A 27,039-nucleotide genomic window follows, 5' to 3' on the forward strand; every position below is an offset into this window, starting at 1 on the left:
TTAGGCAATATAATCTGGGCAACGTATGCCTAGCCTATGTATATCTAATACTGAGAACTTTATATCCATATTAGTTGTTATGTTTGTACATAAGAGAATATTTTCCTAATAAGAAAATTTTTAAAACTGGTGTTTTCATTTAGCGACATAGATTGCTCACACCTTAACAAAGGTATCAGTAGATTGTTTTATTTTAAATTTATTTATTAATGGTTACAACCATTTATAAAAAAATCAATAAGTTAAAATACCAATTACAATAAATAGATACAAAAAATACAAATTACACAAACAATTATACCTAAGGACATTATAACCTAACTGCTAATCTTACTTGATCTAAGAAATAATTGAAAATGTCTATATTACACATCGCTAGTAAGCTATTAGTGTTCCTAAGCAATCTGACCAAGTCAATACCATATCCATAATTGGTTCGGTGTGCTTGTAAAGCAAAAGTGGAATGAGATCTAGGTGGAACATAAATCGTTAAATGTTGAAGGAGGTCAGGACAATCCATTCAGTTTTTTAAAAGTTTAAATAGAAAAAGATAATCTAATACCTCTCTACTAGAAGACAAAGAACAGTAATCAGTTAACAAAAGCATACCTGTGTAAGAATAAGGAGTGGAAAGCTTGAAAGAACAGTACATGAGGAACTCTCAAGTATTTCAGTATGAGCCAAAGTGTAAAAGGTGACCAAACAACAGAACAGTACTCTAGATTGTGACCGAACCAGAGAATTAAACAGCAACTTCAATGTCTGCAAGTTGTTAAAATCAGATGAGTGTCTTTTAACAAAACCAAGCTGTTTCAGTGCTTTAGCAGAGATATATTCTACATGCTCACCAAAAGATAAATCAGACTGAAATATAACACCAAGATCTTTATAACTAGATACTTTTTGTATATGAGTGCGGAGTAACTAATAAGAAAAATCAATTTTATGAAAAGTTTTGCAAAAAGATAGTAGGTACATTACTTTTAGAGAGATTCAAATTTAATTTATGATAAGAACAATGGTCTTTTTTTTTCTGGAAGCCGTCTGTTGTGAACTGGTTGTACTGCAGCCACTTGGCTTATTGTACATATGAAACCCATTCCAGAATTCTGGAACCCTGTACCAGCTTGTACAGGTCTAGTGGGTGGGTGCCATATATATTTGGAGTCACTTCGATGTCTCCGAAAAGTGTTTGCCGCCTCCAATCCAATGCTTCACAGTCATGCAAAATATGGTTGACTGTTTCAGGTTCTCTGTTACAGAGTCTGCAGCTCAAATCTCCATGAAACAGCCCCATTGTATGCAGGTGACCCTTAACTGGCGCATGTTCATTGAGAAGACCTGTTATGACTCTGAGCTGATTCCTGCTTGTTTTCAGCAGTAACTCAGCCCTACTAGCACATGTCCGTCCGATATACATCTTGCCATGTGTTTGACCAGGTACACTCTCCCAGTGTGAGTTGTGTTGGCTTCGGATCCAGGCCTTTTTTTCGTTCACGGACAGTGCTTTTTGGCACTCCCACGGCCGGCTCTGGACCCAGGTATTTTGTAGCTGATGCTCTCTTGGCAAGTGCATCAGCTCTTTCATTGCCATATATGCCCCGATGACCTGGAACCCATACCAGTATAACACTGTTATGTTGTGTCAGTCTGTCAAGTTCTTGTCGACATTCCCACACCAGCCTAGAGTTCACCTTAGGGCTTATAAGAGCCCCAATGGCTGCTTGGCTATCTGTGCATATGTTAACCCACTGCAGTTTGAATGCCCTCAGGTTGTTTTCTCTTGCACACATTGCAAGATTGCAAAAATCTCTGCCAGAAATACGGAGGTACATTCTCCCAGTGGAATAGAAATGTTGAAATTTCCACCACTACAGAATATCCCTGCACCCGAACCGTCTGCAGTTTTAGACTCGTCCGTATACCAGGTGTGACCCTGCAGTCTGGGGCGAGAGATTCTCCTGTCCCATTCGTCTCGTGGGCAAATGTCCACTTGAAAAGGTACTTCAGGCTTGTATCTTGATGTCATATGGTCAGAAATCATCATCCATTCGGCATCATTAATTTCATTTGTTATTCTACTATGTCCTGATTTAACTGGTACGTTGCTCAGGTTTTCTCGCAGTCTATAATATCCCATTCTCGCCTCACCTTTTATTGTTATATGTAAAGGAGGGATATCCAATGGTTCTGGTCCTACAAACAATGGTCCTACAAACATTTTAATACAGTGGAACCTCGATAACTCGGATTAATCGGGACCGCGGCCGATCCGGGTTATCGAAAATCCGGGTTAGCCGGAGAGCATTGTAAAAATTAATAAAATACGGTATACTTATAGATAAAGTCCGTTATAATTAAAACAACATGAAATATATATGCATATTACACATCTAACCGAGCATCTAACTTACCTATTATAGTTGTAGTATAGACAGTATAGATAGAGTATTGTTCATTTCTAGGTAAAAAAACTCAGTCAGTTTCGGTTGTGTCAATTTCGTCTGCCATGCGATGTTATGTTATTTAAGAACAGTGGCTCTTTCATTGTTTAAAGTTTAAAAGACCATTGTTCTAAAAATAATTTTTTAAAAGACAGTTGAAAATAAATAAAGGAATAAAAGGTGCCTGTTGTTTGCGATAGCCCGATAATGGATAATGAACGTTCTGCCGCCGTGTGCCATGAGTCATTTTTACATTATATTATCGTCAAAGCCAAGTTTTATCAATGAAACTCGATATTTTTAAGACATTCCAGAAGCGGCTACAGATAAAATGTTTTAACATAATACATACATTTTTATTGTTGAAATGTTTGTCTGATGAAAATCGGTCCGGGTTAGCCGGACTTCCGGGTTATCGGGGGCCGACTTATCGAGGTTCCACTGTACATCCTGCAATAAAACACAGTCAGATGGCTTCTCAATTATTCGAAATAATTTAATATTATCAGCATAAATTAGTATTTCACAGTCTTTAATAGATACATTGTATTACATTATTTATAAATAAGATGAAGAGTAAAGGTTCCAGGTGGGAACGCTGTGACATACTGGATAAAGTCAGATATTCATCAGACATACTTAGTACCTCTCAATTTCACCCTATAACAGCGATGAGAAATGTTTTATCTGCAACATGCTATATAAATGTTAAATTTAACCTTTAACTACACGCTCTGGCGTACTTTGTACGCCAAATATAAGAATTATACTGTAAATATATTAAAAAATTTAATTTTTGACCTTGTTTATCTCTCTAACCTATCACTGGAATGTGCTTTACAATTTGGTTTTAGTTTCGTTATAATCGGCATTCTGGGAAGATCGTAATTTACAGTTTATTATTTGTTGTTTCCGGTGGTGGACAATATACACCACCATTATATTAATATAAGTAGTAATATAAGTACATATTTCAATTGTTTTTTAGTCATTATGGCACAAAATATATTTTTCTTTATAAACAATACTTCTTCTTCCGTAAAAAATCACATTTCAAAAAAATTTTTATTAGTAGTTTTATTTATCATGGAATCCAGTTATTCCATGATTTCAGTTATAAATCCCAATTGGCTTACTGAGAATTAACTCAAAGTATTCAATAATGCCGAATAAGGTTTATAACAAACAACTAAAGTGTATTTTTCAAAAAAAAAATAAACAAATCCGCTGTTTTAAGTGTATTTTCTTGTGGCATATAAAGTACGCCACGCGTGTAGTTATGCTATAACTTGATGCGCGGGTAGTTAAAGGTTAATAGTTCATTCATGGAATTTGAACTTTATTGTTATTGTTTATACTTGATATTGTATGGCATTGTTTTCCTTGTTTATCATAAAACTTGATAGTTCTGATAAGAAACCTTTTTTGAGATAGGTCACATTATACCATTTAAAATAATTGACAGTATATACAGTAAAACCTCTGTTAACCTAAATGGCTGACAGTATTTCGTCAATAAAAAGTAAATTTTTATCGAAAAACGAAAACAATTTGATGTTCATTTCTGGACCTTGGAGGTAAACTACACTAAGTCATTTTGAGCAACTGTGTTAAGCCTGTGTTTTCAACAAAGTTTAGAGCACTTAGGATGTTAATAAAAATCTGATATATCCCATAATTGGTTGAAAGACAGTATGACTATATTTTAATGAAGCAATTTGTGTAATTCAACTAATAAAATAAATAGATTAAAGGAACTTGTTCAAAATAACACCATGTCGACATAGTGTAGTTTACCTCCCAGGTTCAGATTTGTCAACATTGCTTTCATACAACTAAAGAACGCAATTAAATATACAACACATTAACAACTCTCTACAACTCTCAACATTATACAACTCTCTCTTAAGCCGGGAATATGGGATGGTTTTCTTGCGAAGGGGTTGTAGCTCAATAGTCGAAATGCGGGTGATTTAAGAGTTTATTCTTAGAATATACGCTATACGAATTAAACTACTATTAACTTTTTTGTAAAAACTTACAGTTTTTCAGTGATTTACGAAAAACCGCTTCAAAACATGCATTGTTTTCACGAATAATTAAAATCTTTGATCTTTAATAGCTTAAAAAGTATTGACTTATTTTAATAACTTTATATAATAAATGTTGCTTATAATTTGTCCTTTTATTGATTTGTGCAGTTATTTTTCATAAAATAATTTTCTCCCCCGAGAAGGGGCGGTATCCACCCTCAGGGTAAAGGCGCAAGGTGGTACCATGTCACCTTTGTTTCTTGAGGTATCCCCTAATCACTGATCAATTTTCGTGAAAATCGATTAAGGTTCACTGAAATCGAAGGTAATCGTTGATTTTTACCTCTAGTGACTGCACTATACAAAATAAATTGCAATTTACTGATCTAAATGCGCGTAATTTGGGAGCTCATAAATTATTAAATGATATGTAGTCGCCAAATAATTAATTTATTGCATTTTAAGTACAACTCTCTTTTAAGCCGGGCTTTCTTGCGAAGGGGTTGTAGCTCAATAATCGAAATGCACGTGATTTATAATAATAATAATAATAATTTAATAGTTTATTCTTAGAATATATAAGCTATAGGAATTATATCCGCAATACGATATATTTTAAGTTTTCTCAGCATTTTTCTCGTAAGTTATTAAAGGCCTCTCAATTAAAGGGTTGTTTGGGGGTGAAGGGGATGAGCTCAAAAATCGAAACTATATCATTTCAAGAGCTCATAAATAGCTCGTAATTCTGTCGCTAAAATCGATTAAATATTCCTATTTTTAAGTAGTGGGGGTGGGGGGCTCTGACTCCTGCTCAGTGGAACGAGCTCAAAATTTTTAATTTGCGGAATATGAGAGTTCATAAATAGCTCATAAATCAGGGCTATTTGTTTTTTAATTTTTGCAAGTGGGGGGGGGGCAGCTCAACACGGGTTATTTCTTCTCGTCTGTATCATTATTATTGTTTTTTCTGTGTTAATTTCCAGACCTAGCCTTTTCGTTTGCGTTTTTAACTCTGCATATGTTTCCTGTGCTCCTGTTGATGTTCTACTCATAATATTAATATCTTCAGCACAAGTGGGTAGTTGAACCGTTCTGTTGGTCAGTAGGTTTCCTCGACCAGTTTGCATTTGCCAAACCGCATACTCCAGTGCCAGCTCCCTGCTTCAGCCCGTGCCAGATTTTGAAAAAGTCTGTCCAGTGCTTTTCTATTCGTACACACGCCTGAGTTTTATCCATTGCAGCTTTAGTGAGTCTAATTAGCTTGTGTGGTATTGCCAATTCAGCTAATAATATAGTATAGTCCCAATCATGCTATATCCCGGAATTTTTTAAGCTTGGGTCCTGATAGTATGTGAGTTTCTTGAATGGCTATGACATCAACATTATTTTCGATTAGTACATAGTTTTGAAAGAAATTCAGATTTTGATCTACTAATTCCCTCTATGTTTATATGGCATATGCGGAGGGTTGGTCTGATATACTTAACTTGTCAAATGGCGTTGATAAACATTTTTGTAGTTTTACATACTTCTATATGGAGATTCGTTTTCTTACTTTTCTTTAACATACTGATTGCCAGCATAGATCAGCGGCTAGTTTGGCATCCAAAATTGATAGAATTAACTAATGACATACTAATATTTATATGTAGTTACGTGGCTAAAGGTTCCAAATCAAGGCCAAAAAACAAAACAAAAAAAATATGTCTAGTACAATTGAGGACCCCAGATGTAAAGGGGTATAGGTGACAAAAAGTAAATTTTGAGTAAACGCCGTTTAAAGTTGAGCCTTCACTGTAATTGCCATGATTTTTTAATGTTAGTTTTTCTTCTCCGGTTTAGTAACTGTACGCATTATTATTATTACAATTTTTAACAAAATATCGTAATTTTATTGACTTTACCCATTTTAGAGCTATTTTTACTTGTACCCTTTTACTTCTAAGAAATGCAACATAAAGGTAAAAAATGTAAAAAGGTCATAACGTTTTTGTACAAATTTATTCTTCACCATAACATTAATACATAATTGACTTCTAATTCATCGACATCCGTGTCGTAATGGTGATCCAAATCGCCATTTTCGACTTTTGCTTCTTCAAAGTTTGCTAGGTCTCTATTTTATCGACCATCATGTCGCAGATTTATGAAAAACTCATGGTAAATTGGAGGTACGTAGTTGAGTAACTGTTGAAGATTTGAATATTTAGCTTGCTTAATGAAAGACCTTTTGTCAATCTGTACGGGGTACGGGCAAGAGATCTGGCAGAAAGGCAGAGTTTTTGCCAGCTCGAGTGGGTTTCAGAGATAGTTCACTAAACTCTTCTATGCTACCTCCATCTCTTTTCCTGTAAAATAGGGTTAAAGGTTTATCCTGTTGAAAATGTAACAATTGCATACTATGTAGTCCACTTACGGTCTTCTTGAAGTATAGCGCAAGTGTTTGAAAGTCAAAAAATCGTCATTTTCCATCTGTACTGTTCAGAACTTTCTACTTGTAGAAGTTACCAGCTCTATCCAATTTTGAGGTACAAACAGGTTGTCACAGTTTCTTCCTGTTTTTCTCCTTAAAGAAATCACAATAAAGTTTGTACCTACTTGGCTTATTGCCAACTATTTAAATAGTTGGAGCAAATAGTATTTCTTAACTTACCTTCAGTTTTTACAAAGAAACAAAACGAATTCTTCTTAAAAACACTGTAGTTTATAATAACGTACAACACTGCAGTTTACAATAAAGTATTACTTTAACAAGAATTTAATATTGCTTTAGAGGAGCTATACCACTACCCGTCCAAAATTATAATTAACTCAACTAACAGTCTGACACAGTGGAACAGGGGTACAAGTACACTTGTATCTCTTCTATTCCAAGCTCTACTCATAGTTGGCTTGGAGACTAAGTAACTTGCCACTATAAAGCAGCACCTATTAGACTTATCACTTAGATCTCTTTACCTCCAAATGGAATGAAAGATTTCCAGTTCAGCGATGCAGTTATGCCAATATTTACAAAAATGTCACTTATTCCCTTTTGCTTCTAGGGTCCTCAATTAGGAATGTTGCACTCGTTAAAAAAATAATGTTAAAAAATAAAATAATGTGTAAAAAGATAAAATAAATTAATATTTTTTGCCCTTATTAGTGGCCATTACTTATTTTACTGATATTTTTTGTTCACTCAGAGTTTATACCTTACAAATCCATTGTCATACTAATGATCGTGTCTATTTCTACTGTGGCATAGAATAAATGATTTTACCTTTATTGTAAAGTTATAATATTCCGTATAAGCAATTCAATACATTATTCACATTCTTTTATTAGATCTATATTTCAGTACTTATTTGAATATCATATATACATGCAAACAAATATATCTTTTGTCATTTGAGTTTAAAATGATCAAAATTGTTACCCATTTTAGAATCAATATTCCTTTTGTACAGGGTTGCGAGAAAGTATGGAAACACGGTAATTTCTCGAAAACCGCTAGAACGATTTTTATAAATTTTGGTGGGTAAAGGTGTTCTAATTCGAGCGATATTATAGTGGTAATTACATTGTTGCTAAATCTTCCGTTTTGGCAGAATGGTAACTAACATTGTGGCAGAAGAATTTTATATACAGTGCTATTCAGCTAAAACTATCCACCTTAAATAACTTTTAAACCACTGATTTAAAAAAAAAAACGCAAAAATACCTCAAATAATAATTGAAGGGGAAGACATTATGCCATATTTAAGCTTGCCGGGAAAGGCATCCTCTCAACCCCCGTATCATCCCTTATTTTTTTTTTAAATTACTACCCCTTTTTTTATTTCATATTTGTATTCTCCTCTTTGTATTGATTTCAAAAATGTATAACACTTGATGCTTAAAGTGATTAATTTATGAGAAAAATAAATACAAAAGCAACAAAATTGGATTGAATAAAAATTATTTTTTTAACAATTTTATAACATTTAGAGTGAAGAGTGAGCATTTCACTACCAAAAATTTTAACAATAATTATTCAAGCTTTCAAGTCATTTTAAATAATGTTTTGGTAGTGAAATGTTCATTCTAAATGTTTGTATGTAATAAAATTGTTAAAGAAATTATTTTTTCAATCCAGTTTTGTTGCTTTTGTATTTATTTTTCTCATAATCTAATCACTTTAAGCTTTAAGCATCAAGTGCTATACATTTTTGAAATCAGTACAAAGAGGACAATCCAAATATAAAATAAAAAATGGGGTAGTAATTTAAAGAAAATTAAGGGATGATATGGGGGGTGAGAGGGTGCCTTTCCCGGCAAGCTTAAATATGCCATAATGTGTCCCCCTTAAAGTATTATTTGACGTGTTTTTGCATTTTTTCTAAAAATCTGTGGTTCAAAAGTTATTTAATTAAGGTGGATAGTTTTATCTGAAGAGCACTGTATATTATAGAAGTACAGTCCTCTCTCTCTCTATAACGATATGCAAGGGACCGGGAATTTTCATCGTTATGAGAGATCGTTATACAGAGAGAGAGAAAAAAATCGTTATTGTAATAGTAATCATACTGTACTAAATAACTTGTGTTAATTTTCTCTATTGCCCGAGTTATCGATAACTTTTCTTCAACCGAGAGTACTCTACGCTTTTTCGAAAACATCTTGACTGTTCACAGACTGAGATAATATAACCGAAACTGAAACTTAGAAGTCGTCAATAGAGGACAACATCTGTGTGAAAACAGTTAAGGCACACCGCCCGAACGATAAAAGCGTGTTACTCAACTTTTTGCATATCGGATTGAAATTTGAACCACCAAATTTTTGCTAAATTGGAGCCACAAAATGAATCACTCACTAATCACTTTTTATCAAGTTACACCTACACAAGAGCTTTGTCAGTTATTCCCTGTGTTTCAATTACCTAAGTGTTATCTTTAATTGATAAAATTCTCACGGTTTAGTTATCTTAGTTATTGCCAAACGCAAATGGTTATCAGTTGTTTCTTGAAAAGTGAGGTCATCGACTATTGAGAAGTTATCGTTATAACGAGAGAACGATATCGGTATAGAGAAAGAATTAATACATTGTCCTTATGACGAACCAAACAATGTTTAGTATTTTGATCGTTATAGAGGAATTATCGTTATACAGGGAATCGTTATAAAGAGCTGTAGCTGTGAGTTAATTAAAAAAAGTGTCTAATTTTGACTGTAATTAAGTTTTGTTTTGAAAATTCGTGTTAAAATACCAGCTTTTCAAATACCAAAGTAGATTTAGTCTACAGTCAATATTAACAAAGTACTTAATTCAAATTATTTATAAGCCAAAAATGACTCTAATTTAGTAAAATATTTTCGGAATGGTAAAGATGACTTTTTACTGATTTTTTTTAAATACGTTGAAAACATAAGTATTTTTCTTTCATGTGGTTTCCGGAGAATTGTTGTATCAATATTATTTTCTGAGCAGTAACATTGCAAAAAAAACTTTGTGGGATAAACAAATTGAATAAAATTTAAATTAATTGACGAATCGTCTTGAAATTTTTTGTGCATTATATATACTGTTTGACTTAACTTTTCGTGCAATATCAAAACCTTATGTTCATTTTCGCAAAAGTTATAGCAAATTTTTCATTTTCAAACTTTTAGTCTTATTTTGCAATTTCCGAAGCAACAAATGATCGAACCGAAGTCCAAAAACTACCATTTTAAACCTTTTATCAGTGATACATTTTCTTTTCTGTCAACCACAACTGTATTTCTTCTTTTGTCCAGCTGCTTGAAGGAAATCTCTCTTCTTCTCTGGAGTGGTAGGATGCATTATCCAACACTATTATGGATGGTCGCTCCAATTTTTTCAACAAATTTTCTTCAAACCATTCTTCAAAAATATTTGCATTCATATTTCCATGGTAATCACCTGTATTCTTTGTGGACGAAAAAATTAAACTAGCGTCCGGAATAAAACCCTCATCATTTCCAGCATGAAGTATAATGTAGCGTTTACCATTACCGGAACGATTAGAAGAATAACATTTCGTGGTGCCATCTTGCCAGGATGATTTTGACATATTTCCTTTAGCGAAAATCCAAGTTTCGTCTAAAAATACAACTTGCCTCGGACTATCAGACGTTTTATTGTTCATATATTTTCTTAAAAAATACCACCGTTTTGAAACAACATTAGAGAGTTCACACAATACTTGTGTATTATTTGTCTTTTTATATCGAAAACCTAAATGTTTCAGCACTCTCCACAAACTTGTTAAACTAATATCACACAGTTCCTTGTCTTTTTTTTTGTAATTTTTTGTAACACAGCACTAATTGTTACATGTTCTTTGGCTTTATACATATTGTATATAATATTTTTAATTTCAAGTTTAATTGACTGGTGCAAATCTAAAGTTTTTGGATGTCGACGATTTCTCTTGCTTACTTTATTTATTTCATCCTCACTCATGTTATTAATTCTTCGGAATGTCCTCTCTGAGATAACGCAAGCATCGCATGTGCGTTTCTGAACAGCCATAACAGATGCCATGGACTCATATTATTTTTTTCCAAATTGAAATAACTTTCGACTTTCAGAACTAAACGAGGTTCTTCTGGAGACAACACTCTACGTTTCTCCAAATTATTCATTTTACTTTAAAGTACCGCTTCACTACACTAACTACTATAAAAAATAGGTATGTACTTATATACAACCATACAACTACTACACCCTAAAAAGGACGAGGGTTAAGAAACAATCGAACACAAATTATTTAACAGCCAGTGCTATAATAACAGGCATAAACACTGCATTGATTGTTATTGCAAAAACCGTTCGCATGTTTCAAATAAGATTTTTGCTGATTATGTATTTTGCTAAATTATTAAACAACACAGAAGTGTAATATGATGATAAGTTTAAATTTGATCTACTTTGTCGATAACAGTGTCGTTAACAGAAAAATATTTTTAAATAGCATGAATCATTTTTCAATGATTGTGTGCCTTTAAGAAATACATACATACTAAACAAATTTTTAAAGTGTGAATAAAGTAGATTACATTTATTATGACACATATATACTCCTTATTTTTCAACTAATATGTTCTTGTAAAGGCATAATTTTGATTATTGGGTAAACCTACATTGTACGATACGTCAGAAGAAATAAAAAAGATAACATGTAATAAATTCACTGTTTAAATAAATATTCCGTACTCGTACTATTGCAATAAAATATTAAAACCAATAAACGATAACTTGCTGATTGAAACAACAGACCAGCAAATGTTATTCATAAAGGTAGTGTAAAATATATCGCCGCTTATCTGCTCCGCTAGTAATAAACTTATCAGCATTTAATTGCAAAGCGGTCTTGTTAGCTGAAAAATACTATGCATTTTTTACTTTAGTTTGCCCGTATTTTTTTGTGCTTTAATTTGGTGGGCCCACTAGTTGCGCCACCAGTTGCTTCACCAGTTACCTAGTCTAATAGAGGCCTTAGACCATTTTTAGATGCGCCATAATATGCAAATTAGTGCCTTCCCAGACGGAATCGGAATGCGATCTACCACTAGGATGCGGTTTACCTGTGCTTATCTATTATAATAGAATAAGCCAATTCTGTGGCTAACTCCCAACTAAAATGGTAAATTTATATGACAAAGTATGTATTAATTTGTAAAATTAAAATACTAATAATTTTTCTGTTTATGCGTTTTATTCACTTTGTTAAGATTTTTTTGCCATCACTGTTTTTGCCATACCTCTGCCAACCTTTTTCAGAAGGGTATGCACACAATAATGAAAATTTTTACAAAGTGACTAAAACGCATAAACAGAAGAATTATTATTTTCTTCTTCTTTTTGTATAGACATGTCTGTGTGTTTTTTCAGTGTGCCTCCAATAAGTTGTCGTTCCATTGTTTTCGTGGTCTTACCACTGATCGTCTTCCTATTGGGGAACCGTTTCTCGCCATCCTTACTACTCTATTTGTTGTCATTCGACTTTGTGGTCATTTCATTCTACTCTTCTGTTTCTTACATTCTTACCCAGTTATTAATATTGTTCTGAAGCAATTTCTATAGCATTTATACATCAGGAAAAATACCACAAGAATGGCTTTTATCCACCTTTGTTAATATACCAAAAAAGATGAATGCCAAACAATGTAGTGATTACCGTACAATCAGTTTGATGAGCCATGTACTGAAAATATTCCTGAAAATTATACACACTAGAGTACACAGAAAACTGGAAATGGACATCAATGATACCCAGTTTGGATTCCGAAATAGACTCGGAACAAGAGAGGCGTCGTTTGCACTGAACTTTATGTCTCAAAGATGTCTTGACATAAATCAAGATGTATTCATGTGTTTCATAGATTATAACAAGGCCTTTGATAAAGTGCGGCATGATCATCTAATCAGACTCCTGGCAGAAAAGAATTTAGATAAACATCCGACTAATAGCAAATATGTAATACAATCAGAAAGCAATAGTGAGAGTAGAGAATAATACCACTGAAGAAATTGAAATAAAGCGAGGTGTGAGACAAGGGTGTATACTGTCACCAACCCTGTTTAATCTCTATTCCGAAGAAGTAATGAATAGAACACTCTCTGAGCAATCCATAGGTATTAAAATAAATGGTGTTATATTAAACAATCTGAGATTTGCCGACGACATCGTTCTGATCGCAGAAACACTTGAAGAGCTACAGACATTGGTGAATAAGATAGCAGACTGCAGCGAAGAATATGGACTATCTTTGAACATAAAGAAAACTAAATTTATGGTAATATCGAAATCAACACGAAATGTCCAAAATTTATATTTACTCAATGAAATTATCGATCGAGTTAGCAAATACAAATATTTAGGCACTTTTGTAAATGAAGACAACGATAGCTCAGCAGAAATCAAAATAAGAATAGAAAAAGCCAGATCCATATTCACTAAAATGAAGAGAGTGTTCTGTGGAAGAGATTTGAGCCTCGAAATGAAACTTCGCCTGATGAGATGTTACGTACTTTCTGTGCTGTTCTACGGAATGGAGTCATGGACGCTGAAAAAGATTGATATCAAAAAATTGGAGGCATTTGAACTGTGGATGTATCGCAGAATCTTGAGAATATCATGGACGGAGAGAGTCACAAACGTCGAGGTCTTGAGAAGAATGAATAAAGAAAAGGAAGTCATATTTACGATCAAAAAACGAAAACTGCAATACTTGGGACACATTACAAGAGGCGAAAGATATGAACTCCTTCGAATAATTATGCAGGGGAAGATAGCAGGAAAAAGATCCATAGGAAGAAGACGAAACTCCTGGCTAAAGAATCTACGGGAATGGTATAGCTGTAGCAACAACGAATTGTTTCGGTCAGCAGTTTCGAAAATACGTATAGCCCTGATGATCGTCAACCTTCGGAACGAAGATGGCACTTGAAGAAGAAGAAGAAGAAGAAGAAGCTATTTCCTTGTGGCATTTTTATAATCAACTACATATTTTTAATGGGAAATAAGCCACAATTTTACCAAAAAATGATTTTATTAACGTTTCGAAGCCCAAATCGGGTTTCGTTGTCAAAATACAAAATACTACTAAAATAAAACAAACATGTTGTTGCTAAGTAAAAAAATTGTTCTAATAATTTATTTAATCTGACTCATTTATATTGGCAATTCAGACGTATATTATACATTTTAAAGTAGAAGACTTTAAAATGATATCGCCAATATTTATGAGTTGCGTTCCTGGGACGACTTTACTAAAAGATAGTTCATTCGATTGCATGAAATCATCCCAACTCAAGAATATTCGTCACAAAAAAATATCATAGCATGTGATCTGTCTTTAAAAAGACAACCAAATGCAACGATGACAGTAAAATTCTCGCCTTGGAGATTCCATAGTAAATCACGAGGGAAAACCAGGAAAAAACCTCGTGATACTATCCCGATATCGTAAGTATTTGGTCTTATATTTAATTTAATTCCAAAAAAAATTAAAAAAAACTAATACCAAATTCTGACTTTAATATGTTTAAATTATAAATAATATTAATAATACCTAGATGTATATTTTATGGAAATAAACCGGCACAAATACAACATAATGGAAAACTAACACGCAACATACAAAAACACACTGGAGTTCGACAGGGCTGTGTCCTATCACCGACACTATTTATCATTCTACTAATAGACTGGATCATGACCAATGCAATCAAAACCAAAACAGGAATACGATGGAATTCAATCAACTTGAAGATTTGGAGTTTGCAGATGACATCTGCTTGCTCTCAGAAAAGAGGCAACACATGCAGGGAAAAACCGAAAGAATAGTAAAAGAAACACAAAAAATAGGTAGGAACATCAATATCCAGAAAACAAAAATAATGAAAATTAATACACCTAGAAAGATGCGAATATACATAAATGAAGAAGAAATTGGAAATGTAAAAAAATCAACTACCTAGGAAGTATAGTTGATAATGAATGAAAAATGGATGAAGATGTGGAAAACAGAATTAATAAAGCCCGAATAGCATACCACTCGTTAACCAATATCTTATGGAAATCTAGAGAACTATCCAAAAAAATGATGATCTTCAACACAAATGTAAAAAGGGTCTTACTATATTGAACTGAAACCTGGAAACCATCCAAAAGTAACTTGAATAAGGTTCAGGTATTTATTAACAAATGCCAAATAGAAGGAATATATTGGCCAAATATAATATCCAATGAGGAATTGTGGAGAAGGATGAAAAAAGAACCAGTTAGTTTGGCAATTAAACGAAGGAAGTGGAAGTGGATCGGTCATACACTAAGAAAAGAAAAAGACATAGCAAAGGAAGTCCTTGAATATAAGCCGACAGGAAACAGAAGAAGTAGAAGACCATCAGAAACCTGGACGAGAAGTACAGAGAAAGAATTAAAACATAAATAAAACATGGACAGAAATTAAGGATAATTAAAAGTAAAACTAAAAAAGAGGATTAAGTAAGTACGTAACAAGAGGATTTTGTAAATAAGAGGTGGGGGTGAGCGGGAACCTTCTTATGAAAAAATGGCTCTGTCCGGTTCTGCTAAATCGAATTTTGCATACTTGGTCTTGTTAAAAACAGCTCTTTTTCGTCAATGTAAGAGTCTTATTTTCGAAATAGCCTAATAAGTAATATGCCAACTAGTAGGCGTTATTTAATTATTTTAGGAAATCTAGTTTTCTTTGGAGAATATTAAATACAAGTATGCATTTTTAATCCTGTATTACAAAATTAGACCAAATTAGCAACATAATACCGAAAACCACATGTCGATACCTTTTTTCTATCTCGAGATATCTTAAGAAACGTGTACATTTTAAACAACTGTTAATGTCACCTATAAACGAAGTTAAGGAAAAGTAGTGTGCTATGGAAAATACAAAGAAATATTTTCCAGATGTAAACGTATATAATTAATTAAAACAAAAATAAGACAAACAACACAATAAAATATAACAAAGAAATAAAAGCAACTACTTACTTAGTGACGACCTAAATGTTCAAATTGTTGCCCATCATTTTCGATGCAAGCATTTAATCTTTCAAGAGTAGATTGAACAGCAGTCTCGATTTCTGCTTTCGCAATGCTTTGAATGGCGTTTCGTATTCTCTAGATTCTAGATAATGTTTTCTCGCGTAGTGGTCCTAGCGGCAATAACAAGGTCTTTAATCCGTCCCCATAAATAAAACTCTAAAACAGTTAAATATGTTGCTATTAAATCTACTCTTGAAAGAGTAAACGCTTGCATCGAAAATGATGGGCAACAATTTGAACATTTAGGCAGTCACTAAGACTAAGTACATAAGTAGTGGCTTTTATTTTTTTGTTATATTTTATAGTGTTGTTTGTGTTATTGTTGTTTTAATTAATTATATACGTTTACATGTGGAAAATGTTTATTTGTTTTTTCCATAGCACACTACTTTTCCTTAACCTCGTTTGCCGGTGACAGTAAAATTTACACATTTCTTAAGATATCTCGAGATAGAAAAAGGTATCGACATGCGGTTTTCGGTATTATGTTGCTAATTTGGTCTAATTTTGTAATACAGGATTAAAAATGCATACTTGTGTTTAATATTTTCCAAAGAAAACTAGATTTCTGAAAATAATTAAATAATGCCTCCTAGCTTGCATATTACTTATTAGGCTATTTCGAAAATAAGAGACTTACGTTGACGAAAAAGAGCTGTTTTCAACTAGACCAAGTATGCAAAATTCGATTTAGCAGAACCGGACTTACAGCCATTTTTTCATAAGAAGGTTACCGCTCACCCCCACCTCTTATTTGCAAACGTAGACTTAAACTTGTGAAATCAAATATGCGCAGAATTTTATGAAGAGTACGATGATTGGATTTCCAGTGCCCTTTCATTAGGTAAATTTTGTAACATTTTGATTTTTTAATTTTTGATATTCAATTACGCCCTCTAGCGGTGGACCTACAATTATGAAAATCATTTCGAGGCTTTTCCCGAGGCAATTTTTGTTATAAATTTTTTTTCTCAAAGCTGTACTATAAACGGTTCCTGAGATATGGCCGATAGCCATTCTTATTGGGACACCCGGTACATTTAAATTTATGTTTAACAAGCGCATATTTACAAATATAAAAATCGACTGGTCTCAGCGTTTTGTATAGTTTTTTAAAAAAAGTACAGAAATAATTTTATTCCATAAGTGAATTCCATCCTGTATAATTTTAATTATCAGCATCAAATTTAGAAAGACTAAGGTGTTCGAGTGTTTTTGTCCAGCGGTTTATTATTTTTGGTAATGTGTCATGTATCATTTTTATCTCGACTGTTTCACCAGTAGGTAGGTAACAATGAGAAAGTGAGATTAGGATTGATAATGACGTCAGCGATTAATTAAATTCATCTGGAAGAATGCCATTTCCAATTATTACCATAAGCAAATAAAAGCAAATACATGAAAGTCGTGATTTTAAAATATGAAAATGTTTACCCGGACTTTTCGGAGAAATTTATTAATTGGATCATAAACTTTTATAACGAACACAATTTTGTAAACTTGCGAATTGTATTTCACTCATCATTCAACATTCTCTTTGATTTCTTTCTTTATATATATATGTCCTCGACAGCTGTCTTTTATATTTATGGATTTTTTCTTCAATTTGATGATGCCGATTACGAATCTGCAAGAATTCTTGTGATCCGGTCTCTAGGTAACGAGATATTGACAATCAAAAACCGCTGTTGAGCTGCCCCTCCCCCCTACTTGCATAAATTAAAAAACAAATAGCGCTGATTTACGAGTTATTTATGAGTTTTCATATCTCGCAAATTAAAAAATTTGAGCTTGTTACACTGAGCAGGAATTTAATATTTTAGTGGGCCACTACTTAAAAATAGGGATATTAAATCCATCATAGAATTACGAGCCATTTATGAGCTTTCGAAGTGATATAGTTTCGATTTTTGATCCCATCGCCTTCACCCCCAAACAACACTTTAATTGATGCAACTTAAGAGAAACATTAAATCGTACTGCGAATATAATTCGTATAGCGTATAAATTCTAAGAATAGACTCTTAAAACAAGCGCATTTCGATTATTGAGCTACAACCCGTTCCCAAGAAAACCTTCCCATCTTCCCGGCTTAAGAGATAATTGATAATTGTACTTAAAATTAATAAAATTAATTATTTTGCGACTACATATCGTTTAATAATTTATGAGCTCGCAAAATACGCGCATTGCGATCATTGAGTTGCAGTTTCTTCTGTATAGTGCAGTCGCTGAAGGTAAAAGTCAACTATTACTTTCAATTTAGGTGAACCTCTATCGATTTTCACGAAAATTTGTGAGTGGTTTGAGGATATCTCAAGAAACAAAAGTGAGATGATCCCAACTTACGCTTTTACCCTGGGGTGGATACCACCCCTTCTCGGGGTGAAAATTATTTTATTACAAATAACCCCACAAATCGATAGAGGGACAAATTCTAAGCAAAATTTGTTCTACGAGTATAAAGTTATTAAAATAAATCAATACTTTTTGAGTTATTAAAGATCAAAGATTTTAATTTTCCTGAAAAAAATGCATGCTACAGGAGTTTTTCATAAATAACTCAACTATAAGTTTTTACAAAAAAGTTTTCACTACCAAAATTGAACCTAATTAAAAATAGAATAAATTCCCTACTTGAAAAAAGTTTTAATATTAATTTAAAGTGAGTTAGTTGAATGTATATTTTTTTTTCGGCTAGTACTCACATCTGAGTATTCAAGCTTAAATAACGGGAAAACGATGCACTCTATATCATATACTTACTAAACACTTCTCAACGTACTTAGAAATACATATCAAATGAGTTGCAGAAAAAGTTGATAACATCAAAAATGCTCCAAAATTTTTTCCAAAAATATGTTTTTTTATAGAATAACTCAGTTAATTTTTATATCAGGTTCATACAAAAACCATTTGAAAGGTAATTTCAAGAGCTATAAAATTGTATTAAATTTAATCTTTTAATCCCTTATTTTTTGAGATAAAAGGTTAAAGGGCCTCGGTTACATGGTTCCTGCAGTAAAATTTAGGCTTTAAACGTTTCTATCTCGGTTATATTGTATCCTACAAAAATAAAAATTAAGTAAAATCTTTGCTAACAAAAAAACTCTTCTGTATCATTTTTTACGTGTATCAAGTATTTTTGGAGTTATTATCAAAAACAAAATGTAATTTACGAAAATTTGAAAAATTCTGATTTTTTTAAATAATATATTTTTTCAAAAATATGCATTCCAAACCGGTCAAAATGTTTGAGATCATTAGATACTTACGCCAAAGTAAAGAAAGTCTCATATGGATTACTAAAAATTTTAATTGTTGTGAAAATGGCGTATGTTTTATTTTTCACTATTTCCTAAAAATTCGAAAGGGTCCTCTTATTTTCATTGTAACTTGCTTAATTTTGATGCTATCAACTTCTTCCGTAGCTCATTTGAAAGATATTCCTGAGTACTTTGACAAGTGTATATTATGTAAGTATACGAATTTTATTCTTGCAAAAGATCACAATTATCGATAGAAAACAAACTGGCAATATATAAAATAATACTAAAGTCTTTATGGGATTGAACTAAGGGGATGTACGAAATCATCAAACACCAAAATTCTGCAGACATACAATCAACAACTCTAAAGAGGAAAACTGACAGAGCGTGTTGCGACATTATGAGTGAAATAAAAAAATGTAACAGAAAAAGATAAAAACTGAAGACGGGATTCAACCCAACGTGAAAAAGATTAAACGCAAGAAGAGATAGAGAAATTTCTGTCAAAATTTGGTATTTATGACCCTTAAAATAACACAAAATGCTAAAATTTATTAGCCTGTGGATAGTGTGGATGTCTCGTCAGCCGAGGATACGATCAGTGGCGTGGTAATTTTATGGTCAAACTACGTTTTGTTCTAATTTTTATCGTGAGAATTAAAAAAACCAACTAATATTTTTATCTCCACCACTGAGGACGGTCAACTTTTTGGTTGCCTGTATTCTTCGGGACATTTTATCACAAAGTAAATATTACTAATTTTACCGTCTTGTAGGGTATCTGCGTTCTCTTTCTTTTCCACTATTATATATATCTCTCTGCCGACGTTTAAATTAGGACCCACTTGAAGCTCGCTTCAACACGCGCCTCGACCTCGTCGTGAGAATTCCCCATAAGAATCATAGCAAATCCAGCTGGGATATTTCAAACCAAACATTACATGAGGACTTAAAAATACCATTCATAAAATACGTAATTGGGCAACATACGACCAAACATAGAAAAAGAAGCATTAATCATAACAACGAGCTGATTTCTGCGCTTGCCAATCGTCCATTACAAGTTCGAAGACTCAAGAGACAGTGGCCAGAAGACTTAGGTGACTAAGGTGAACTGGTACTGGCCGGCAACACCTACGAATACATTATATAATTCATCAGTTTTACTTAATACATACTCATTTGTACAGAGTACAAATATATAAGTTTCAAATAAAAGACAAACTACAAAACAAAACCAATAATTCAAAAAGTATGAAAAAATACACATTTACTTTAGGTGTTTTCTTTGTGGTCTTCTCATTCGTGCGATGGTTTTATTTGGACATTTTTTCGTTGCCTTATCACCTTGTCAGCTTTCACCATAAGGTCGGCAATCATCATAGCTGTTCGTATTTTAGAGACGGCTGCTCAGAAAAATTCATTTGATGTACATCCGTACCATTCTCTCAGGTTGCGCAGCCGTAATTCATTTTCCTTGGATCTTTCCCTGCATAATCAATTGTAGAGTCAGTTGTATCTCTCTCCACGTGTAATATGTCCGATATATTCCAATTTTCTTGTTTTAATGGTATTTAAGATTTCCATTTCTTTATTAATCTTTTCCAGAATCTCTTTGTTTGTAACGTGATCTGTCCACGAAATTTTCAAAATTCTTCTGTACACCCACAGCTTGAATAATTCCAGTTTTTTCATTGATGCCTCAATCATGGTCCAAGCTTCTATTCCATAAAACAAAGTCGAGAAAACTTAGCACCTAACCAACCTAACTCTTAGTTCCAACTTCAAATCTCTTGTGTAGTGCACTCTTCTCATACACCATAATATAGGGGTTCCCATCCCTAAAACAAACTTTTTTGAAGTTATACTTCTCTCCGGCGATATGAGGGTGAATTTTTATATGTTAAAACCTATGATCCCGGCGCATGCGCATTATAACTTTGTTCTGATTGGATGTTCAAATGACATGTCAAAAATTATTCAATATGGCGGCTGTGGTACAGCTATAGTTTGATTATTTATGGTTGTTGCGTTTTAAAATTTGTGTGAAAAGAAACAACAAACAAAAGTTAGTTAATAGTTATACTGCCTTTTTAAGTAGTTTTCATATACCAATATTTTTGGACTTTTGGACTATTTTGGACAAGGAAAACTCATTCTAATTTGGTAAGTAGTTTTTATTATAATCATATTGTAATTATACATTTGGCTTAGGTTGAAATACAGTAGAGCGTCGATTATCCGAACTAATTTGGGGACATAGGTGTTCGGAAAACCGATTTGTTCGGATAATCGAACTACAATATATTGATACATATTTATAGTCATACATATTTATCCACAAGTGAATAAAAGCCATATTTATATACCTACATATTTATTTATATCTTGATAATGACAACTAGCAACTAAACAAAAAAGTGCAGTCTTTGCAACAACATAATTATTTTTGGATACAATATTGAAGAAAATTGAAGATATTTTAAGCGTCAATTACTAACGCTTGCTCGGTATTCGAGTGCGGGACGCGGGAGTCGATAGTTCGAATAAGCGGTCGTTCGGTTGATCGACGTTCGGATAATCGACGCTCTACTGTACATTTATTTTCTCAATAATGGGGATTTTAGAGAGAAATCCCAAATTAGGTCCGATTTTTATTTTTAAATTATGATTTTTTGGCGTAGATTTATTTATCTAGTAGGTATGTAATGCTTTGATTTACATACTTAATTTGATTACCAACAAAAGTTCTACCAATCTTCATCTAATATATTGTTTTCTTACTGTTTTGTTATATTTTAATATTTTCTTCCACAAAATTTAAACTACATACATAATTTAATTATATTCAAAACAACTGTCAAACAGTAAAACGTTCAGTTACCCTATTTTTCCACATGACAAATAATGTGGAATTGGACGAGTGAGTCTAGGCTTCGATTACGAATCAAAGCGCCGCGAAAGTCACGGGTTCGATTCCCGATGCAAGTTTTTATTTTTTTATGCATTTTATGATTGTAAGTATATTTGTTATATATATTTTTTTTTTCAGAAAATGCGTATTTAAAATTTTTGCCAACAATTATTATCGTTCAGAAATCATTTTTTCTTTGTGGCATTTTTCAATGTGTTTGTGTGCGTTTTATTCTTTTATTTTTTTAAATTTTTGGTATTGCCTTAAAAATCACATAATATGTAGTAGAAGTATAACTTCTTACGTGCGTACAAAGTACACACACATTCTTTTTATTAAGTAGTTCTTTTCCGCCAGACAGTTTCATCTTTTTCCCCTGTATATATGTGTTTTATTACTTTCCGATAAAGAAGAAATCGCACTTTTTACGCAAAGTGATCAAAAAGTGGCATCATCTGTATAATTTGAGTCAATTTAACGAGCAATTACAACGGTAAAAATATTATGTAGGAATGTGTTACGCCATCACCCAGTTGTGGGTAACTTTATGTACCATAAATGTCACCAGAATCTGTTCAAAATACATAAATGCCGTCTGCATTTTAATAAATACCTTACCGTATCTTAGTGATATTATTGAATTAATTATTAAGTATTTTACTATGGGTATTAGTGATTTGTATTTATGTTAACTGTTTTCGTTATTTTTTATCGTTGGAATAAAATCAGATATGTTTTATCACAGAGCCTTCTTTCAGTGCGTCACAGTTTTTCGATTTTTTTCTAATGCATTAAGTTGGATGTGACGGAAAAAGCAGCAGTTCCCTGATTAAACACAAACATATTGCAGCGTTACATACGTAAGCGGTCTACTTACTCCTAACCTACGTTTGATTCGTTGATATTTAGCATGCGCGCTTTCTCTAGCCCTAGCCAATCCATTGCGCGAATTACGAACGTTTGACGTAAAACGTTAATATCCCAAGTAGCACAATAAAAACATTTTAGTTTTATTTAGGGTTTATAAAGGTTTTATTGTGGTAAATAAGAAGATAGTGGTTTTAAAGTTACCTTGTAGATATACTGCCAGAACTTTAAAACTTTAAGCATTTGTCACTAGTTTTAAAGTATCTAATAAGAGTATCAATAAACTGGTAGCCTTTACAAATAAGAGGAAGCTTACTGGACTGAGTGAGCTGAAATTATTTGGAGAGGTACTGGAAAGAACCAATGAGGTTAAGTATCTAGGGGTAACCCTGGATTCGAAACTCAATTGGAATACTCATATTACCAATATAACCAATAGGGCTAAGCGACTCTTCTGGAACTGCAGACGAGTTGTAGGTAAAACCTGGGGATTGAAACCAAAGGTGATATGTTGGTTGTACACATCAGTGATACGACCGACAGTTACTTATGGGTCAGTACTCTGGTGGAGAAAGACGGCTTTGCAATCTTGTGTGACCACTCTCACCACCCTACGAAGACAAGCGCTTCTAAATATAACAGGAGCCTTGAATAGTACAGGAACGGCTTCATTAGAGGCTATCACAGGTCTCCCTCCGCTGGAATTGTATATTTCGGCGGTAGCCTTTATGACCATCCTGAGGCTCAAAGCAAACAATACTTGGAGGCCAAATTATGTATTGAATAGCCACACAAACATTACTGGGACTATACTTGAGGAATACATCTTTATGATGAACTTAGATATGATGACACCAGAACTAATCTTCACTGAGAAGATTAACACAATTATACCATCTAGAGCGGGGGTTCCCAATCGGTGGTACGCGTACCACTGGTGGTACTCGGTAAGATTTCAGGTGGTACGCGTCGCATGGGCGAAACAAGCGTTAAAGCCTGGGTTTCCTCGAAAGCGGCACCGACAAACAGCGACTGTAGCACTGCGATGCATTACGTCAGATTACGGTGAAAAATTCAAGATTCTTCACTGGGGCAATGGAATGTGCAAGCTCAGCAAGCGGTGGCTTCCAACGCATCCTTGGAAACCAACGCTATTATTTTGCATGGTACAGTTTTTTATGATGTCATTCATCGCAGTGTTACGATCGGAGGTTGTCGGCACCGCTTTCGAGGAAACCAGCGCTTTACGCTGTGCCTCTATCTGCGGAACTGCCAGTGCGGTCTGTCGGGTCGGGTGCTGCTCGTTGCCCTCCTCTGCCACGCCACTCTTATTTTTCCGCTCTGCGGTCGCCAGTTTTCATCCATCTGTGTGAGCATTTACATCTTGTGTTAAACTATGAAGTGGTTTTTGGAGAACTCTTGGACTTCAAAGGATAGTGTTAAAAACCTAAACCACAGGCCAATCGGAAATACCACGAAAGCTACTTACAGTACGGGTTTATAGTGAAGTCTGGCACAGAAAATAAATAAGGATAATCCTATTCAGCAATGTGTTGCTTGTTTCGAATGATTATTCCAAACTTGACTGGATCAGAAATCCTGTTGCAGACTTTTGCTTTGATAAAACAGACTAACGAGAAGTGTTGAAGAGAACTTAAGAATAAACTTAAGTTCAATTGCTTCTGCAATTGACACTTTATTCACAGACACACTGCAACAGCCTTCGCATTAATCTCGATTTCTTCCTTCCTTCCATTCCATGCCTCCCCCAGTGTTTGGTGGTACGCCAAAATCTTCAAAATATTTCAGGTGGTACGCAGTTGCTAAAAGGTTGGGAACCCCTGATCTAGAGAACAAAAAGTCCCAAACATTAATGGAGACTTAATATGGTTCACTGATGGATCTAAAACTGTCCATGGTACTGGATCAGGAGTCTTTGGGCAAACATGTAACTATAATAAATCTTACAGCCTAGGTCAACATACAACGGTGTTCCAGGCTGAAGTTTTTGCTTTGGTGGCCTGCATTGATGAAATCATTGATGAGGACACTAAAGCTAAAAGAATCAACATTTACACAGATAGCCAATCGGCTATTCTGGCTGTAAAGAACCCTCTCACCAAATCAAAACTGGTGAGAAACTGCAAAGATCTCCTCAATAACCTGGCAAAAGACAATAAAGTGTCTTTAATATTGGTGCCGGGTCATGAAGGGGTGCATGGGAACGAACGAGCAGATATGTTAGCGAAACAAGGCTCGAGAAAAACTTTTGAAGGCCCAGAACCTTTCTGTGGCATCACTAAAGATGCTATGAAAAACGAGGTTCAGAAATGGCTGATAAAGAATCATCAAAATAAATGGAGAACCACTCAAGGGCAAATCCAGACTAAAAAAATAATCAAGAATATTGATAAAAAACTCTCGAACAGTTTGATGAACCTCAATAAACGAGAGATCAAAACGGTCACTGAAATGGTGACGACATTGTCGTTTAAGAAATCACCTATACAAACTAGGTAAGGTGAATGAACCATGGTGCAGAAAGTGCGAAATGGAAGAAGAAACTGCCATACACATACTATGCTATTGCAGTGTGCTAGGTGATGTAAGGCAGATGTAAGAAAACTGTTGGTCTTCGTTGAGGCCACAGGACTTATTAAAGTTTAAGGAGAAGAACAGGGTTTGGTACAAAGGTCTTATGACCAAGTGCCAGAGACTAACGAGTCTCGCCTGAGTTAAGAAGAAGAAGAAGAAGAAGAAGAAGAAGAGTATCAAATAAAACTAATTAATCTTAATAGATAATTTGTCTTATTGTAGTTTTAAAATGGTTTATTCTCAGTTCACTTTAAAACTAATCAGTTTTATGAAGAACTTCCGGACTGTTTGGTTTTATTAGATTTTAGTTTGTTACCTTTTAGTTTTATTGCAGTTTTAAGGATTCTCCTAATATAACTAATAAACTCTATTATTAAAACTACTTGATCTCAAGACTATTATGTCAGTAAAACATATGTCTTAAAACTATTTTTTAAGTTTTCTTTAAAGTTGCTTTCTTAAAAGCAATTAGTAGGCTATATTAAAACCAAACGCTCTTAACTGAATCAATTTGGTTATCGTAAAGATTAAACTATACTTCTTGTTAGAAACAATAAAACTAAACTCATCCCCTCTTCTTTCATGTCCAAAATGGTCGGCCATTTGTTTTAGAGCGAAACAGTGGTGTAGTGTGTTGTAAAAAGCGGAAGTACAGTTAGTATGGAAGAAATAAGTCGCAAGTACTTAAAATATAAACGAACTGGTCAGTTTAAAGGAAACATACAACAAACACAGCCCTACGACGCCTCGATTTTAGGTTAGATTCACATTAAAACCGAGTGGCATTATTGACAGCAGCATTAAAACTAAACGGTTTTAATTCCAAGGCAACCTTGCTTTTATGTAGGATATATATGCTCTTGGAAACGTTTAAAATAAAACCATTATATCTTAACAATTCTCTGTCGATAGACCAAATAGTTTTATTAGGATTTCGGCCATACTGCTTTCTGGAGATGCTGAAAGCCATGATAGATTACAGTCCTAAGGCTTACATAAAAATTATAAATAAGCGTCTTAAGACATAAATTCGATTTATTTTAACATTAAAATTGTAGATAAAATTATTTTTCTTTCAAATTAATATTTTTCGGATTTAAATTTTTTTATTGTTTTTACTTTTTAATATTTTAATCGCCAAAAGTCAGAAGTTTTAGGGCGCGTGAGTTATTTAGACCTATTTTTGTTAACATTATTAATAAAGTTGGGTGCGCAAGTGTTTTTCTACCTTGACAGACCGAAATAACCAAGTACTTTTTATTATTTTATGGTTACAAATACGTATCTACCTATCATAACACATGTAAAAATTTGTTGGCCTATATGGAGTAGATTATGAGT

At 33.5% G+C, this 27,039-nt stretch overlaps 1 protein-coding gene across 1 annotated transcript in view; it reads left to right on the forward strand.

Moving 5' to 3' along the window:
* Positions 1–27,039, forward strand: part of LOC114333243 (plexin-A4) — a 933,823-nt gene that overhangs the window by 793 nt on the left and 905,991 nt on the right. The window lies entirely within an intron of this gene.

This window comes from Diabrotica virgifera, chromosome 10, assembly GCF_917563875.1.
Source record: "Diabrotica virgifera virgifera chromosome 10, PGI_DIABVI_V3a".
Classification (NCBI taxonomy): domain Eukaryota; kingdom Metazoa; phylum Arthropoda; class Insecta; order Coleoptera; family Chrysomelidae; genus Diabrotica; species Diabrotica virgifera.